The following is a 19,589-nucleotide window of genomic DNA, read 5'->3' as shown; positions in this document are numbered from 1 at the left end:
TTCTGCCAAGAAATGGATGGATGCCTTTGAAATGTTAACACTTATTTCCTTCTTTATCAAAGACTCCATGAAATAACGGCTTTCATATTATCACTGATTTTTAATGTAATATATATACTGTATTACTTTTTGAAGTATCTCATTTAAAGAAAATGACAAAAGAGAGTCCCCTTGGACACAAAAACAAGTATTTAAGTGGCACTGGTTCTACCTATAGTTTTCAAGGACTGTTTTCAAAATAGCATCATGTATTGTAAATGTCAAATACTTTTGATATTTGATTAAATGGAAGAAGTGGTTTTATTCCCTCTCTAAGCGTTTTCCTCATTTCAAAGAACTCCTATAAAATACATTTTTGCATCCCAATGGAAATTTTCTTTTGAGAAAATCATTTATCATGTCTAGGAAACCCAGAGAGCAGCTGACTTGCCTTTGGCACTCTCAAACTGAACAGTGGCTCAATTAGGCTTCTCTGTCTGTCACCGCAGAGAATTTTCAGGACTGAAAAGCCATGGCTGCCTGTTCATCCACTGAACACTTTGGGCCTTAGGAGAACTCATGCAGCGAGAAAGTCAAATATTTGATAATGAAAAAAAAAAAAAGCATGACTATTCATGTGTGCACGTTCTCAAGTCCAAAGGGTGGGCGAAAACACTCATACAAGCCTAAAATAAAACCTACTCTGAAAGACACATTTAATAATATTAATAATAATAATAATAATTAAAAAAAAACCTCAAACCTATAAAACTACACTATGTGCTTAACTACCGACTTTTTGGACCCCTTGTCATTTTAAGAAATGAAACATACAAAACGGTTGTCTAAAGGCAAGGACAGCTCTGAATTTATCGAATTCTTGCAAATGCTCTGCTTAAATGTGTTCAAAAACTCCTCCCAAGATACATACACCCACGAGTAATGGGCAATTCATATACTGATTCTGAACGACAAATATTTTAAATGATAATTCAAAAATTTAAGTCTGGTTAAATTTCAAGGTCCATTCAAGTCATATAAAATGTCAATAAGTGAAAATATTATTAATTTGGCAAATGTTTATAATTTCACTTTTGAAGATGAGTCTGTTTAATATAATGTTTGGAAATTTTGTTTATTGAAGCAAAAGGATTTCCTCCCTCTAAAAGCGGTGCCTATTTTTGTTGTCCTTTCTAAATGTTAATTTCTTCCTCATTTTCTCAGGTTAATCTGAAGTGTGTAGGAGAAATTATCTGTCTGTTGCAATGGAGATATATATATGTGTAGATACTGACATAGGTATATTGCTTTATTCAGTATCACACGATCATAGTTGAGGTTTGTGCAGCAATTCAGAAAAGCGATATGAAGTAATCTCCCCGCGGGAGATTCTATTTATTGATCTAGATCACAACAAAAGTAATTGTGAACAATTAATTTGTAATTATCAGTCACTGGTTCTAATCGCTCGGATAATTTGGGGGCTGAGAATTAGGCGTGGGTGATGGAACCCTGCGGTTCATCAAGTCCTAGGTACAAAGTGTCATCATCTTCCCCATGCCCTTGGGTTTTCATGGTAAAAGAAACCAAAACAAGACCCAAAGCGCTCCGGGTATCCCGAGCTCTGCCCACCGGACAGCTGCTGTCCGCCCCTCCAATTTCTCCAACAGCCCGGCTCGTACTTACAGCGCTTACATCGGCGGCATCCACCCGTTCGCTGCGCTCCTCCGCCTCCCCCGGCTCAGCGAGCCTCCGCTCCGGCCATCCTTTCGCTCCGGGACGGGGGCGCGGGAGGGTCTACTCTAGGGGCTCTCGGGGCCGCCGGGCGCTCCTGGAAGCCGAGCGCGTCCGCGGGGCAGAGCCCGGCCGCGGGGACAGCCGCCTGGCCGCTGCTGCAGGCTCGGGCTGCCGAGCGACTGAGCGAAAGCGCGGTCCCCAGCGGGCACCCCGCCGCAGCGGCCGGCCGCGGGAAGGCTGCGAGTCGGAAGTGGCACAGCGGAGTTCCCCCCTCGCCCCCAACTCGGAGCCATGGGCTCCCGGCGCAGCTCAGAGACCGCCCCGAGCCCTGCGCTCCCGGCGCCCGGCCGCCGCCGCTCGCCTCTGAGCGCCGCAGACAAAGAACCCGCAGCAGCTCATCCCGGCCGGGGGGCGCAGCCCTGTGGGTCTGCCCGTGCCGCCTGCGGGCTTGGGGCGGTGGTTTGTGCCACGCCAGCCACAGCTATTCTCTTGTCCTAACCTTATTGGTTTAAATGCAACAGTTGAAAGGAGCACGGCTGGTCTGACTCAACCGTGCTGCTTTAAAAAAAAAAAAAAATTATTATATAAATGAGCGCGCCCCGTGCTATCAGAATAAACAGCTGTGGGAGAAGAACTTCTCGGAGACACTGTCAACACACATCTCTGGCTACAGCAGCTACCAATTACGAGCGTTGGGGAGTCGTTACGCGTTATCTTTTATACTTTTCCAAAACTTTTTTTTTTTTCAGGCCCTGAAACTTGGGGAAGTGATGCTTTTCAAATGCTGTTTTCTAAATGTAACAACTGACAGGTCTGGGGAAAATAAAAAAAAGGAGAATGGCCGTTTCCATATTAAGTACATCAAGGGGGTGGAGGGGTGGGGGTGGGTAAGCAAACGTGTAAGCTATTATGAGTTTAACAATGGAAGCCTGAGCGTGATTCTGCAAAGTTCTCTGGGATGATGAGTTTTACCTGAACTACTTTTGTGGGTATGAACCAGGTAATATTGCGTTGTTAGTATTTTTAAATGATTTTGGGGGAAAGATGTGTTGTTTCACCTAGAACTCTTTACGGTCACTTCTTTAAAAAAAAAATTAGAACTAAACTCAATCTATGCATGAAAATCTATACTATGAGGGTTGAGCCATTCAGATTATGACTAAATTACAGGTCCAGTTTAAGATACTTAGTCACCATCATGTTTTAGGCAAATAAATGGCTTCAGTTGTTAAGATTGATGACTTAACCATTATATTGATCTCAAATATTTAAAGAAGGCATCACTTATGTGACTATTCTAATTTTACGTGCCAGCCCTATGCCACAGTTCAAACACCAGTGTTTATTTTTGATACTCCTCACTCATCAAAACCAATTTTGTACTCTAAAATAAAATCTTTATACCCACTGGATTGCCCTTAAAACTGTTTTGTCAGGACCAATAATACTGTTCTATGTATTTGTCCTCTTATTAGTAATAAGAAGGACCTTTTTCCTTAAGGTTCTCATCTTGATATAAAAAAAAACATTTAAAAAATCACAGTAACTTCTTCAATGATTTTATAATATGTTTCCAGACCACAAACTAATAAAACAGATAGACCCAGTCTTACCTTTCCTTTGCTAATTTGTAAATGAGAGCACCATTCTGATGCAAACAAAACAAAAAGCTTCTAGTGATCAAAATTCAATATAGACTTCCCTCTTCTTCCCCCAGAAAGGATGCCAATCTGAATTCCTCCGAAAAGAGAGCTTAAACTGCACACTCACCTAGGATTTCATTTTGTATGGTAGCGGCAAGGAATCATGGGCTAGTCATCTACCATATTTGGGAAGCCAGGTCAAAAATCAGTTGATTGCTATTGGATCCGTGCATATATGCGGCAGAAATAGGATGACGTTACAACTACAGCATTTTCTCAGACCAGAAGTATCAGTTATTCAATACACAGAAAATAAAATACGGCACTTAATGGAGGTTTCTAGAGCCATGAGTAAAATGTAATGTTACATTGATTCAATCTATGATATCAAACAATGACTGCTTTTGCTATCATATTTATTTCTAAGCTCCATAAAACCCCAAATTTGAAGTCCTGGTTGGAAAATTCAACCCTGCTTGAAACTTTACAGTAAGCTATTATAACTATGTTTCCCTTAATTTAAAAATTATTATCCATGTAAAAGGGTAAAATATTATCATTCTGATCCATGAAAGGTTGTATTGGCAAATCCAAAAGATACTCACTGTATGAAGTCAGTACCGCAGGGATATAATGTAAAGTACCTGACTTTTGTATATAATTGCCTACATTATAATCAGATTTATACATTAGTTTTTATATTGAAATTCAATTTTATTTATATGACACAAGATACTATTAAAGCAATGATGCATATAATTATGAAAAAAATTATGAAAAGCATGAACATAAGGTGACCCCTAATTGACATGCTATAGGTCATGCGACATAATTATGTAACAAAGAGCATAGTAGTTGGCTAAAAGAAATATCCATGTGCATATATAGCACTTTTAGTTAAAAGTGCTATATATGCACATGGATATTAACTGGTTTCCTTTCCTAAATCAGAATGAGATGGATTAAAAATGATCACATGCTCATCCACAGATTGTCTGGTTACTGCTTTGGATATCAAATATGCAATAATTACCATACAACTTACATCCAACATATTCTCTGATAACTAGCCAAAATGTAAGCCATTACTAAAAAGACCCAACTTGTGGTTTACTGTTAACTTCCTATTTCTAAATTTTCACCAACTAGAATTACATACTTAACCAACTTTAAGGACCAAGGTGTTCCCTAAATAAAATCATATATATCACAACAGAAATTAGAAAAATTTGCCGAAATTTTACTATTAGTAAAGACAGATATTGGTAGGAAACATTACTATTTGATATTTCCTACAGAAATTTCAACACATATGACTAGGAGTAAAATATTTTCTAATATGATTTTCCTTCATAGAACAAAATTGTGTATATATATTACATATATATATATGTATGTGTGTATATATATATAATTTTTATCTGGAAAAGGAAAACACTTGAAATAATCTGCTGTAATGAAATGTTTGAATACCTTCAAAGGGACAATATCTTTCCTATACTGTGTCTCCAAATAGGTTTTATCTTACAGAGCAAGCTGTTGCCTAGGACCTAGGTAAATGCCTGTTTATATAGAAGTCTGCAATTTTGATAGAAATTGTTAGTGCTTCCCAATTAACAGAGAATTTTAAATAGAGGCATGATTGCAAAAATAAACAAATGCCCCTGGTTTTTAAAAATGCAAGAGCAGATGTAAGGGATTCATTAGAACAATCAAAAACGGTAACTTGGAACTTTTCAAAAACTACACGAATACGCAGTTGATTAATCCAAGTAAATATAACAAACACTGAGAAAAGGAAGGACAAAACACAAATGTCCCTTTCCCTCTTCCATTCCGGTTAACAATAAGAGAGTTCTTAAGCAGTTGTGGAGATTCCAATAAAAGATGCACTCAGAGGTCATTTCCCTCCTATTTGTATTTACCTTTCAATCATTTTTTAATTAAGCGATTACCTGGTCCAATGTAAACCATCCCTTATCTCTCTGCTCCCACCATTCTTAGGAGATTATTTCTCTAGAATAATGGGAGAGTAAGTTACAAAATATCATTAGCACTTCAAGACCAGTGCTCTTTCTTCAAAAGCAAAATCCTAGTGATTTTTTTCTTCTATGTCATGAAAATCAATAATATCTGCAAGCATTCAACATTTTACCAACGTTCAAAGTGGAACGGCGAATAGAGTATTCCAAAATGCTCTACTTCTAGTCCTCTGCCTCCAGATCGCTGTCTTTTCCCGCGGCTCCTGCCATGCCCTGCACTTTGGGCTTTTTTCTGGAACCCTGGAACCGTGTCCAGATGGCCGACATGATGATCCCCGCTGGCATTTGGAGCGGTCACTTCCATGACCTACGCTTTCCCCACTGGCACGAGACCTACGGTGAGGGCCCTGCTCCCAGAAGCCTTCTGCTGAAACGCCACCAAGTAAAACATCCTCTATTTATTTTAAGAATGATATGAAATCCACCAAACTGAATGTCTACCAGTATTTTGCTAAATGTTTTCCATTCAAACTCCGACATGAATAGCATTTAACAGTACATTTAAGAAGGCAATTACTAGCTATTCACTGTAGCACGGAAAATTATTTTAATAAATATTATAGTCTTTATACCAACACAATGTGGAAATATGACCTATTTCCTGTCCCCTTAATAAGCACATTGGTTATTACATATGGATAATAACCATTTATTTACATAGGGTGGAATACTTGTTATCATATGTAGTAATGACTGCCTATAGGATGTTTTTTTTTAAAAAAAATATTATTCTTAATAGAAACTTGGAGCAGAACTTCTTGAAACTAATAATGATAACCAGGGCAGTAGTACATTTTTAAGAAAAGAGAATGGTTGGGGGTGTGTGCAGGGGGAGGGGGGCATCGATGTGTCTCTCTCACATCGATGTTTCCCTCTCACCCCTTCCTCTCTCTAAAATCAATTTTTTTTTAAAGAAAATGAGAATGGGTTGATAGAGATACTTTAAAAAAATATGACATCAGGTTTTCTATTTTAAAATCCACTGCTTTTTCTAAGATGGCAAGCAGAGTTACTTTTTCTACCTTCTGCCAAAAATATGTAAATAATTGGTCTTGGAAGCATATGCTTCATCTCAGCAATATGCTGTTTTCCTTTCTCACACGGGAAGATGGATTTCTGTTGACATGAAGCAACCTAGAAAATCCAGGTTGTCTCCTCTTCAAGCCTTTTCTTCTTCTGAGCCATGGGCAAAAACAACCTTGTCAGCACCTCCCAATACATGTAAGAGGATCTGGAATTTTGCTTTGTGTTTTCCAGGTTTCGTGACAGCTGAGTTCACAGTTTTTAAATTCATCAGAAATAGTGCCTATCTCATGGAAGAGGCAGGGGATTAGCATGTATTGCGTGTGTACTGTATGCCAGGCACTGTGCTGGGCATTTTATATCCATTATTCATTTAGTTTAACAAATAATGTCACCATTTACCTCTTTTAATCCTGTTATTAAAAAAATATGTCTCTCCCTCCCACCTAATATTTGTTCTGGAATCAGCCTCATTTATCTAGGGCCATCAAAGTGACCACCAAATGGCAGATGGAGCCTTGGGACATTAGTGTGCCCAGGCTGTATCATCATTTTGGAGCAAGGTGACACTCAATAAAGTTAATGAACCCTGAAAGGTGTGTGATATATTGAGATGATATATAGAAATGATATTTAATATAGAACAGACATCAGCACTATATGATATCTGATTACTCACAAACACATTTGCAAGTTAATTTGCAGATTCAAAAATAAAAATACATAAAATCATCAACAGGGGAAAAATTGTGATGAATCCTTAAACTTGAAATTATCAAATCAGGAGATACAATTTCTCTCTCATTAGTTATTTAAAAAGGTGAACTACCTTCCTAAAGTAGGGATTATAAATAGTCCTAAGTTCTTTTCTTTATAATAAAAAGGAAAAGCTAAGGGTCTGAGTTCACAACAAGCAATTACTAATATATGGACAACTCATTTCACAGTTCTGTCCATTTCTTCCCTTTTGTGTTCCTTAATTTCAGTTACCCAGTGTGATAGGCTTTGATCCTCATAGTTATTACATCATAAACACTTGATTTGCTCACAGAGGAAATAATTACATACAAAATACCCTCCTTATGCTTTTGGAGGTATAGTTCAAGTATTCCAATACAAGAAGCTCTATTATTCTTACAAAGGAAATGCCAAGAAGGGGAAAAATAAAAAACCCAAACCTAATAACCTATAGAATTTTTTTCTTCCTTCAAGCAGCATAACTTTCCCCCCCCCTCCAGTCTCCCAATCGAGGGCGGGGGGGGGGGGGAGAAGTAACCTCTAAAGCTGTTTTAGACAGAAGGTCAGCATTCAAAGGCTCGGTAACTTAATCCACAGTGCACGGCAATCACATTGCTATTGGAAACACAACCAGAAGCACCACGATTCTAGATGTTTTTATTAAGCAATGTCAATAGGTATACAACCTGGAGGTTTCTCTCTACTGTAAAGATTCATACTTGCAGGAGATCAAGTTGCTTTGGGTCCTTGTATTTGACTTTAGAAAGCTGTAGAGTAAGGGAAAAATAGATTCTGTGCTCCATACTAGAGAAAACAATAGCTTCAGTTTGTTCAAACACTGAAAGAGAGGACTTTTTTATGGTCAAAATGCGAATAAGAGATGAAAGCTTTCAGTCTTCAGATTCTCAATAAGAATATCTTATTTTGGATGGTTTACTATTTGGAGTATTATACTGATTTTTTACATTTGTGGTTCATGTTCTTTCAAAAAAAAAAAAAAAAAAAAAAAAAAAAAGGAAGTCTGGAAACATCCCCTGCTGCTTTTAGAGATTCTGTTTTAACATCATCAATAGTCTCATTGACCTGAACTGCAGAGTAAAACAACCTCAAGGATCTGGGGTTATCTGAATTAAAATATTTTAAATGTGTATGATTTTTAAAAAGAACACCCTGGTTGATAGGGAGTTACAGGCTGGTGTGTGTGTGTGTGTGTGTGTGTGTGTGTGTGTGTGTGTGTGTGTGTGTTTTAATCAATACAAGGAAAAACAAATAGTTTACCAAGAGGTCAGAGAGCCTGTAGAAGGGACCTCTATGGCACAGGCATCATTGACAAGCCCTGCTGACAGAGCCGCGGAGGCCCCATTCGCTCTGGCCTCCTGGGAGAGCCATTCCCCTCCTGCCTGCCCTTGCCTGCCAGGGATCTTCCTCCCCAGCAGAGTGCCTGGAGAGGGTAAGGAGGAGGTGAAGGAGAGACAGGACAGAAACAAAGTGGAAGAAAAGAAAGAAGTTATTCAAGACAATACTCAGAAACCAGCTCCAGGGTCCCAGGTCTTTTGGAAAGAATGTGTATCTCTGACTTAGACATTCTAAAGGAAAAAGATAATGTTTTTAGATATGTGTTAAATTTATAGTACCGTTACAAGTATATCCATCTCTTTTGAGAGGCACTGCATTTGATACATTTAAAAATGAAAAAGAAAAAGAATGACCTACTCACCATAAATAAATCATGATTAATTATTGAAGACTATTTGAAAAGAGAACCCACATCTCTAAGTTCTGTATTTACATTTTCCCAGTCATATCTATTACCAACCAATAATTAACCTATATTTAAATGACCTATATTTGAAGAAGAAAAAAGATTGGGGGAAGGGATTGAGCAAAAAGGAAACAAACGAGAAAAAACTCATGGACATGGACTACAGTTGGTGACTGCCGGGGTGGGAGAGTGGGAAGCGAGAGGTGAGAGTATGGAGGGATAAATGGTGATGGCCAGAGACTTGACTTGGGGTGGTGAACACACAATACAATGTACAGATGATGTGTTGTGGAATTGTGCACCTGAAGCCTGTATGTATCTGTATGTATGAATTTTGTTAACCAGTATCACCCCAATAAATGCAATAAAAAGGAAAAAATGTTTAAAATTATATTTCACATTAAGACCTTCCTGAATAAGCGTATGATGACCATGAATTCCTTCTCCCATCTTTCTATACCATTTTCTATACTTTTTGGGGATTTTATTCCTAACACTGTACTGGGTTTAAATGCTGTCCTTTTCCTTAAACGTGTAGAATAATTAAAATCTACCTATAGTCAAGGGTACTACTCACTAGACCTTTAAGACAAATGCACTAGAGACCTGAGTTCTAATTCCACCTTCAGCATGGGTTTCTCTGTGCCCGTTGTTATCGTTCTACGTAGACAGTACTCTCAATGAGTAATCTGAAAACAGGCTAACTATAAAATGGATGCAAGAAGGTTACAAACCTTACCAAAATGGCGTGGGGGGGGGGGATGCCCACTGATATGGTAAAGCTCTCCTGGATAGTAAAATAGCACCAGAAAACTGAATTTTAAATCAATCCAATTAAGTGAGTATAGAATGAGTGCTCAGACAGGTCAGGGCAGCGTTAGTTTCTGCACAGCTTGGTACATATAACAGGTGCTCAATAAATGTCATTAAAATTAACTAACACACACACACGTGGCCACTTGATGCAACATGGCTCTGCTTTGAGAAAGAAAAATGACTTCCCTGAATATCCTTTGCTTCTTTGTTTTCCATTATTTTCCTTACATGTATTTCTCCCATGGGGAACTCTAAAGTTGGACTGGCTAGGGCATTATCATCACAGGGGAGTTAATTTCATTCTCATGTTCAAAATATTTAAAATAATTTTACGGAGCAAATGGAGCCATTGAAACTGTGCTAGGAATTTGCCATCCTGACAACAGGGAATAAGCAAACCCTACGGAAATTTAAAAAATTAGAAGAGATCCGAAGTTACTGTATTGGCGTGGAGTATGTGCTTGAGTGAGACAGGATAATGAAATAAAAAGTTAAGGCTGAGTAAAAAAAAACAAACCCAACCAACCAAATAAACAAAAAAAGCTGTCATACTCTGTGATTTAGTTATACCCATCATGTTCCTCCTTAAGTACTCTGTTATAGCAACTCATATTTCCCTTTTAAATCTTAACCAAAAATCCAAAGAAGTTAATAAAACAATTTAAAAGGATGCCCAATTGAATGAAAGTATCTTTAAAGAAACCCCACATCTCCTGCTCTCAGAAATATCTCATTGTAGATGTAGCCACAACACTGTCATTTTCAAATTGTGCAGCTTTAGGGCTATTTAAAAATCCAACTAACCAAGCTAGTTAGTTGGTGTGTCAGCAAGTCACTCACATCCAGCACATTCCAGTACTGTGGGCAGCAGGAGATGCAGGACTAAGCAAGACAGACAGAATCCCCACTTTCCATGCGTGCATTCAAGAGTGTCAATAAATTTAAAAATGGCCTACTGAACAGAGGCATTTATTTTTGCCTTTTCTATACATCCCACTAGAGCGGCTGTAAATAATTTTTTTTTTTTTAAAAAAGCATAAATCCCAAAGAACAAACAAGGTAGATAATAAAAAAAAAGCAGTAACACATTTTGGAAGTGAAAAAAACAAAGCAGGCAAATCATTAGTAACTGATTTAGCAGATCGGAAAAAGCCAAAAGGGGATCAAACTGACACCAGCCAAGCTCCCCCCTCCCCACCTCTAGGAATGGGTGGTACCAGGTAATTCTGGAAATGGGAGTAAAAGGAAGACTTTAAGAAATGGAGGACTGGGTACAGGTTGGTGTAAGCATCAGGTTCCTTTCACTACTCCACAGAGTCATTCAAACACGTAGACTGAAGGAGACGCCCCAGAATGCATTGAGGAAGGGGTATCACACTCAAACAGGTAGAGTGCGTTTGCTGAGTGCTGAATGCTGACCTCTAGGACAGCTGCCTCTGCTCCTTCCACCAAACACGTCCCCCCTTCGGATTCCTGGAATTCCAGCTGCCAGATCCAGGTATCCAGGCAGGAGCCTCAGAGAACCTTCCTTAGGAATGGTGACCAGCCCAAGAGGAGAGACTTAAGGTACTACACCCGGTGTCTCTCAAGGAAAGGACCAGCCTAATCGTCCCACAGTAAGAACCAGGGTCGAGAAGTCCTCACACGTCAATCAATGTTAAGGTGCCCACTCTTACATATGAGCCAAAGAGCCAACAGTCAAGGGTGTAGAAACCCTCTGAACAAAGAAAAACAACTTGCCAGAAACAGAGATTAGGCAAAAGCAACAAAAGCAAAAAAAAAAAACCTCTCATTAATATCCCCAGAGAAATAAGATACTGCAGCCATGACACAAGATTGGAAAAGAACAATATGAGTTTTTAAAAAGAGGAACGTCCAACAACAAAAAGAGCCATGAGAAATAAAAAGTAGGATAGCCCAGCCCGGTGTGGCTCAGTGACTGAGCATCGACCCAGGAACTAAGAGGTCACAGGTTCAATTCCTGGCCAGGGCACATGCCGGGGTTGCCGGCTTGATTCCCAGTGGCGGGTATGCAGATGGCAGCCAATCAATCTCTCTCATCATTGATGTTTCTATCTCTCTCCCTCTCCCTTCCTCTCTGAAGTAAATAAAAAAATTATATATATATATATATATATATATATATATATATATATATATATATTAAAAGTAGGATAACAGAAATATTTAATTTAGAAAGGTTTGGAAAATAAAATGAGGAAGTTTCCCAGAGAATAGACTAGCAAAAGAGATGGAAAATGGGGGAAAAGAGAAAATATGATAAGAAAATAAAAAGCTGTAAGAAAATATGGTGGTCCAACATCAAATAAGTGGAATTTCAGAAAGAGAGCAGAGAAAATCAAGGGTAAAACTTAAGTAAATAATTCCAAAATGTTTTCTAGGATATGAGTTTTTAGATAGAAAGAGCTCAACAAAATGGATTTTATAAGAGGCCCACACCAACAAACATTGTTGAGAAGTTTCTAAAGACTTGGAAAAAGGGTGGCTCCTACAAGTTTCTTCTAGAGAGAAAAAAAACAAAAAACAGATAAGACACAAAGCATGGCTCATGACCTCAGACCTCCTAATTAGAACATGTATTTCTAGAAGGTAACAGAGCAATTGCTTTAAATTCCTTAAGGAAAACGAATTCTCAACCTAGAATTTTGTACCCTGACAAACGTAATAACAAGTAAAAAAATTAAGGATATGTGCAGACACATCAGGTCTCAAAAACATGTTTCCCAAGTATCCTTTCTCAGAAAGCTAACAGAGGATGGGTCCCATCCAAATTTCAGAGCAAATCTCCTTTATGAAATAAGCAAATCAAACAGGAGAGAAGACTCTAATCCCTGGTGTTGGTGGTTCAGGGAATTTCTAGTGTGAGGGCTCTGCACCCGGCATGGCATTCCAGATTGGAGAAGGTGAGAAGACACCAAGACAGTTTGCAAGATGAAAAAATGGCTAGAATAAAAATAGTGGATACATCTGAACTTGTGGAAAGGACATTTAAACAATCAGGGGAGAACAGGAAATTGAATTGTTAAAAGGAGTCATAGAATACTACATGCTTTTGCTGTAAAGAGCATGCATGTAGATGGAGTAATTGTTATAGAATCATTTGTCTTTTAACATTATGTACATATAATTTTGATTAAAACAAAAAATAGACAATTTTCTGAGAGAGAGAGAGAGAGAGAGAGAGAGCGAGAGAGAGAGAGAGAGAGAATTATTGACAAGTAGCACAAAAATTTCAGGTAAAATTTGGTAGAAAGGGTCATGGGGGAGGTGGTAGGCATCATATTAGCTTGTCAAGAAAAGCTTCTTTGCAGAAGTGTCATTTATGAGTTTCACAAATGATGAAAAGGTGACAGATTTGTAAAAAATTGAGGGAAGGGAGAATGTGGTCTTCACAAAAGAAACTAAGTTCAAAGGCATCAAGTTTGGCAAGCAGGGTAGAGAAGAAGGAAAGAGCAGGAGCAGGGCTGGGTGTGGAGCTCGGGGCGCTGGAGACTTGGTGAAGAGCTGGGACTAGGTATAAAAGGAAGGTGCCAGAGGTGTCTTCTGCTTGCTTGTTTTTATTCTGTTTCTGAGCAGAAAAGTGACACAGTCTGATTGACATGTAAACAAAATGACTCTGGCTCCTGTGTAAAGGACAGACAGCCGAAGAGCAAGAACAGGAGCAGGGCAGTAAAGTAGGGGGCTGTCGCAGTGGTCCTGGTGAGAAGTGAGGGTAATTTAGAATCAGGTGCTATGGGCACATGATGATCTGCAGTCCTATTTAGGGTCTATTTTGGAGTGAGAACCACCAATAGGACTTGTAGATTGGATGTGGGTTTGAAGCAAAGAAAGAAATTAAGGATGACTCCAGTCTCTCCACATAAACAATAAACACCACTGATTTGACTTTCATCTCCCTTCACGTCTCCTTTCTGCTCCCTTGCTCATGCAATAACATGACATAAACACAGAGAGCCTGAATAACGAGAATCTAAATAGTTGAACATTAACTGGAAGTTAGACACAGAAGTGGGAAGAAACCTGATGAGTGAAGTAGATAGAGGCTGTTTGTGAGTGAAGTAGATAGAGGCTGTTTGTGAAAATGAAGAGGCTACAAATGGGTCACTTGAGCCTGGAGGCCTTGGTGAGGGCCAAGGACTTGAGGGCAGGGACCAGTCTGATGCTGGACACGACCACACTGACCAGCGCACCTGCGCCTGCCGCCAGGCAGGGTTCACATAGCTGCACGTGGGCCAAGGACAGGAGTCAGCACAGAACAGGTACCTGGGACGTGAGAGCCACACCTGCAGGGCAAGATGGCACACGAATGTGCCCCGGGCACTGAGTGCACCCCAGGGAGCAGGGGGAGTAAGGGAGGGCCGGCCGGAGCATCTAAAACCACCAAGGCTTAATTGCATTGCTCTGAAATTGTCACGTTTAAACATTTTTGTTGTTGTTGTTTTGCTACCGTGTGCTTGGAAGCAGGAGGCAACTGGATGTGGAAAGTAAAATCAACTTTGAAAATGTGAGTTGTGATAACTCTAATATAGCACTGTCCTAACAGACAACATCTGAGCTCCAAACCTCATCTAAACACCCACACTGTCCGGCTGCCTTTATAAAATATGAATCGCATCATCTCTCTCATTTTAAAATCCTCTATGGATTTTAGAGTGAAGTTCAAACTTGTCAGCTGATCACAATGGCCCTGGACGATCCGGCACAAGCCTCCTCCTCCAGCCTCAAGTCCTGACCTGCTGATCGTCCTCCTTCCTTCCAGCCACTCAGAGACACAGTCGTTCCCAAACCTGCGCTGTTCCCTGTGCTGGGCATTTCCAGCCCCTCGTGTCCATCAGAGTTCAGCTGGGCACGACCTGGGCCTCACCGCTCCAGTAATTGTACCCCTTCCTCTTTCCTATGACGAGCCAGCTGTCTCAGGAACATTTCCAATCCGATCTTTACCAAAGTAACTTCCTATTCTGAGCCCCATACCTGCTTCTCCAGCTCTCTATTTCACTTGGGGCACAACCATAACTCAAGCTGAAAGTCTAAAGGTTTCCTTCACATCTAAATCCAATGCCAAGTCCATCAGATGCCACCTTTACATATCCCTGCACACAGCGCCTCTGTCTCGTCTTGTTTCCACTGCCCAGCTCAGGCAGCCCAGCTACACCCCCCCCCACCCCCCACCACCCGCCTCCAGCCTTCTCTTCAGTTCACGCTGCAGCAAGCGGGGGGGGGGGGGGGGGGGGGGGGAGGGGGGGGGGTTCATGCACTGCGATGCTAATGATAACGCCGCGGGGCTTCAAATCATTTAGCGGCTCCCACGCCATAGTGAAAGATTAAAGACTGAAGCCATAAAACAGCTCGCAAGGCTCTCTGTGGTCCAGATGCCATCCACCTTGCTAGTTCAGCCCTCAGGACCATCTGCTTGCTCTTGATGCTCTAGCTTCAAACTGCCTGTAGTTCCCTGGACAGCCAAGATTTTTCTCAAGATGCCTGTATTCATGTTGTCCCCAACATTTGAAATGTCCTTGAAACTTTCAGTTACATACCAAAATAAAAGGAAACGAATTAGGGCCATGGTGTATCTTTCTTTTTTTTTTCCAAAAAAAGATGTTTTTATTGACTTTATTTATTTATTTATTTTGTAATCCTCACCAGAGTATATTTTTTCCATTGATTTTTAGATAGAGTGGAAAGAAGGGGAAGAGAGAGAGAGAGAGAGAGAGAGAGAGAGAGAGAGAGAGAGAGAGAGAGAAAGAGAGAGAGAAACATCTATGTAAGACACATTCATTGGTTGCCTCCCATACGTGTCCCAACACATTGGTTGCCTCCCATACGTGTCCCAACCTGGGCTGGAGATCAAGCCTGCAACCTGCAACCGAGGTATGTGCCCTTGACTGGAATCTTACCCTGGACTCTTCAGTCCGAGGGCCGATGTTCTATCCACTGAGCCAAACCGGCCTGGGCTAGCTATATTTTTATTGATTTTAGAGAGAGAGGAAGGAAGAGGGAGAGAGAGAGAGAGATAGAAACATCAATGATGAAAGAATCATTGATTGGCTGCCTCCTGCAACCCACCTACTAGGGATTCAGGCTGTAATCTGGGCATGTGCCCTGACTGGGAATCAAACCAGTGACCTCTTGGTTCATGGGTGATGCTCAACCACTGAGTCACACTGGCTGGGAAGGCCATGGTGTATCTTGAGAGAAATTCCAATGGAACAAACAGAAGGAAAGATCTTTTGTGAAAAGGGTTTCTGCGTTAACCACCAACCCCTTCAGCGTGTCTCAAGCAGGCTCAAGTGTTCTCCATGCCAACGTGAGATAAAACTTCCTCCCGCTGCACTCGCCTGGAAAAGGAGCCCAGGGGGTGGTGGGGGAACTGGGAGAAAGAGAAGGAGGAGAATAAACAAGGGGCAGGGGGAGGCCTGGGACGAGGCTCATGCAAACAAAGACTTAGGAGCAATGCGATTGCAAGATTTGGGGGTTTTTGGAAGACAACAAGAGACTTGAATTCGTTTTTATCAGGACTAAGGTCAACTTTGTTTTACTGCCATAGAATGATCATCTTTTGTGAAATTTATCCTGATAGCATTATCTCTAAAGCCAGGGTCTACATTGTACCAGTCGAGCAGACACGTTAGCACTTTGATTCTAAAAGTGCTTTGAAGATTTCCTTCCTTCCTAGAGGAATGTAAAAATATTCCGACATGCTCTCCCTGCACGCACACACTCACATGTGCACACACATGTGCACGCACGCGCACCCACACTGCGCCCACCACACATGCTCCGGTGTGCAGACACCATTTGTAATTGTCTCCCTCCATGTGTCATTTGGGGATTTATGGGTATTTCAGTTAACAGGTTGGTTCTAGTCCCTTATAATATAAAAAGCACTTTGTATACACAACATGGGCACAGATCCAGCGTAATGTCTTTAAAGCCCGGGGCACTTTAAAATTTGTTTTACATCAAGTTAATCATGTTATGAATCTACATTTTCATTATACATCACAACCATCCTTATTTTTACTAATGACATACAAGATGAGAAGAAACAGAACGCATATATTAAGGCTACCGTCTGATCTTCCATTTGTTAGAGTAAAGCTAGACAGTTTAGCAGAGCAGCAGATGAATTACATAATATTTATGAAGGGCTCTTATAACAAAAATGAAGAAATCAAAACCAGATGAAAGTAGACAAAAACTTTATTTTCATAATTTAAATTATGTTATACTGAATTGAAATAGTACTTAAACAGTGGTAACAAATTATTATGTGGAATATTGAATTACTTTGCATTACAGGTCGCTAAAATATACACAAATTTGTGAGTAAAATATATTTCAAGGTTCCCTAGCTTAACAGAAGTAAATTAAATTTAAAAGATCAAATATACCAACTGTGTCCCAGTGGTTAAAGGTATACCGGAGGTAAAGTATCCACATTTTAAATATATTAAATTTAATTTTATATTCACTTCGCATGTATTTCAGCACACGATAGTATTTTATCCTACAAGAGTCTCTCATTCTTTAAAGTTGCAATTTATCTCCTTCAAAGGTTTGCATTAATAGGAAACAGATAAGCAATGTTTATGTTCTGAAGGGCATGGCATTTTCTCCTTTAATAGTAAAGGGTGTATATCCTTGTTTCTTCAGTCACTGCATAAAATAAGGCAGAGTTGGTGATAAAATAAGGGATCTACATAGCAGAAGGAGTCAAACTAGATAAATCTAGACACACATTTGCTCTGATGACTCATGAACTCAGACTGTGCAACTCCAAGGTCATCTTGGTCAGAATTCTATGATTTGGTGGACCTATACTTTCTAAATTCAGCAGTTCCCTGCCTCAATCTGTGTGTTAGGTCACAGTACAGAGGAAACTTACATCTTATAGAAAGCATGTAAATTTCTAGGCTCTCAAGCAGATGCTAGAGTAAAGGCGTCATTTGAATTCTCAGTACTAGAAGAGTAGAAACTTTGCATCAGTCCACATGTTGGAAGAACGACAAAACTACGTGGATGTGGCATGGCAGATCAAAAAGAATGGGCCATTGTGATTTTTAAAAATTCTAATGCTTTGTATAATGTTATGAACCTATGTTACCTTCATTTAAAAATATTATAATGCCACAATTTTAAGGGGAGGTTGCGCTGTTGCTTAAGTAACTTCTCTTCCATAGAACAGTTACAATATACGATAATCTTAGTTACATTGTTTTCTAAGAGCACCTTTTTAAAATGCACAGCCAATTTTAAAGTCGTAACTTATTTAAGAAAACACAAATTAAAATGGCATATCATTTCATTCCAAGCTCAACCAAAATTCTAAATTCTGCCAATTCCAAAAGTTGCCAAAATGGGAGCAATAGAAATTCCTATCCGCTGCTGTTAGGGATAGGAAAGCTATACCCAATACCCTCACATCCAGCAATTTCATTTCCAGGCATATTTCTTGAGAAACTCCTATACATGAGCGTAAAGAAAAATGCACACACACACAAAATCCACCACAACATTGTTTCAAATATTTAAAAAGTTAATCCTCACCTGAGGATATGTTTTTATTGATTTTGGAGAGAGAGGAAAGGAGAGAGAGAGAAAAACATTACTGTAGTAGAGAAACGTGGATCAGTTGCCTCCTGTATGTACTCCAATCCGTGATTGAACCCTCAACCTAGGTGTCTGACTGAGAATCGAACTTGCAACCTTTTGTTGTACAGGACAAAGCTCCATCCAACTGAGCAACTGGGCCACGGCTATTTTTAAAACATTTAAAAAGAGGAAACAACTTACATTTCCATCACCAGGAGAATCTATTTTAAAACTGTGGTATATTCTCTGCTCTATGGTAGTAAAACCAATGACCTAGAGCTACAGAGAGTAAATATACATATATACATATACTTGAAGCAATAAAGCAAGTTTAATGGTAATATCAATTATAGGTTATTTTTTTACTTAAGCTTTATAACATGCAATAATATGAATTGTGTACAAAAAAATCTGATACAGATTTCAGAGAAAATATAAGGACAGGAGGGGGAATAAGGAACACCAAATTCAGAATAGTTGTCGTCACCTCTGGGAAGGAAGGAAGGAAGGAGAATGAAGCTGAAAAAAATGCAGTGTGGGATTTAACTGCCTCTTTAATGTGTTCTTTTTTTAAAATATATTTTTATTGGCAGCAGAGAGGAAGGGAGAGGGAGAGAGAGAAACATCAATGATGATAGAGATTCATTGATTGGCTGCCTCCTGCACACCCCCCGCTGGGGATTGAGCCTGCAGTCCAGGCATGACTAGGAATTGAACCGTGACTCCTGGTTCATAGGTCAATTTTCAACCACTAAGCCATGTTGGCCGGGCTAATGTATTATTTCTTGAAAAAAGAAAAAGATATTTGAACAATACAAGACAAAAAAATGCACATTTTCGCAATCTAGGTGGATATATATAGGAATTATATTATTTCTAATTTTCAGTATGTGTTAAATATTTCAGATTTTAAAGAGCAAAACAATGACCTCTTCACCCCGATAAATATAGAATGTGTGTTACCATACTTATACTACTTTTTAAAATTCTACATCTCAGAGATAGCAACTACAATTTTACGTGTTTTCCACCCTCATAATCTTCTCCAGATCTTTGAGTGCATCCAATTCCCAGCCTCACTAAGAGACAAGCTTAGGCCTCTGATAACACGATCTGATAACATCATCGGTTGTTTCCAAGTTGCTGACATTATCAGTCTGCTTATATTTTAAATTGGTGGGTCTGTTCTCACCGAAACATTTTTAAGCAGGTTTCTGTAAAGAGCTTACCCTCCCA

At 39.6% G+C, this 19,589-nt stretch overlaps 1 protein-coding gene across 13 annotated transcripts in view; it reads right to left on the bottom strand.

The window, feature by feature from the left end:
• Positions 1-19,589, bottom strand: part of EYA1 (EYA transcriptional coactivator and phosphatase 1) — a 302,957-nt gene that overhangs the window by 152,032 nt on the left and 131,336 nt on the right. For 2 of the 13 annotated variants that reach the window (XM_059672905.1, XM_059672907.1), the window contains exon 1: positions 1,666-2,316. The exons of 10 other annotated variants lie outside the window; for them this stretch is intronic. The gene's annotated coding sequence lies outside the window, so the exon portion shown is untranslated. Of the gene's footprint in view, positions 1-1,665; positions 2,333-19,589 lie in introns of those variants that run through there. One more of the 13 variants, XM_059672902.1, reaches the window with a different exon arrangement.

Source organism: Myotis daubentonii, chromosome 17 (genome assembly GCF_963259705.1).
Source record: "Myotis daubentonii chromosome 17, mMyoDau2.1, whole genome shotgun sequence".
NCBI classification, from domain to species: domain Eukaryota; kingdom Metazoa; phylum Chordata; class Mammalia; order Chiroptera; family Vespertilionidae; genus Myotis; species Myotis daubentonii.
This window is presented reverse-complemented; position numbering and strand designations above follow the sequence as displayed.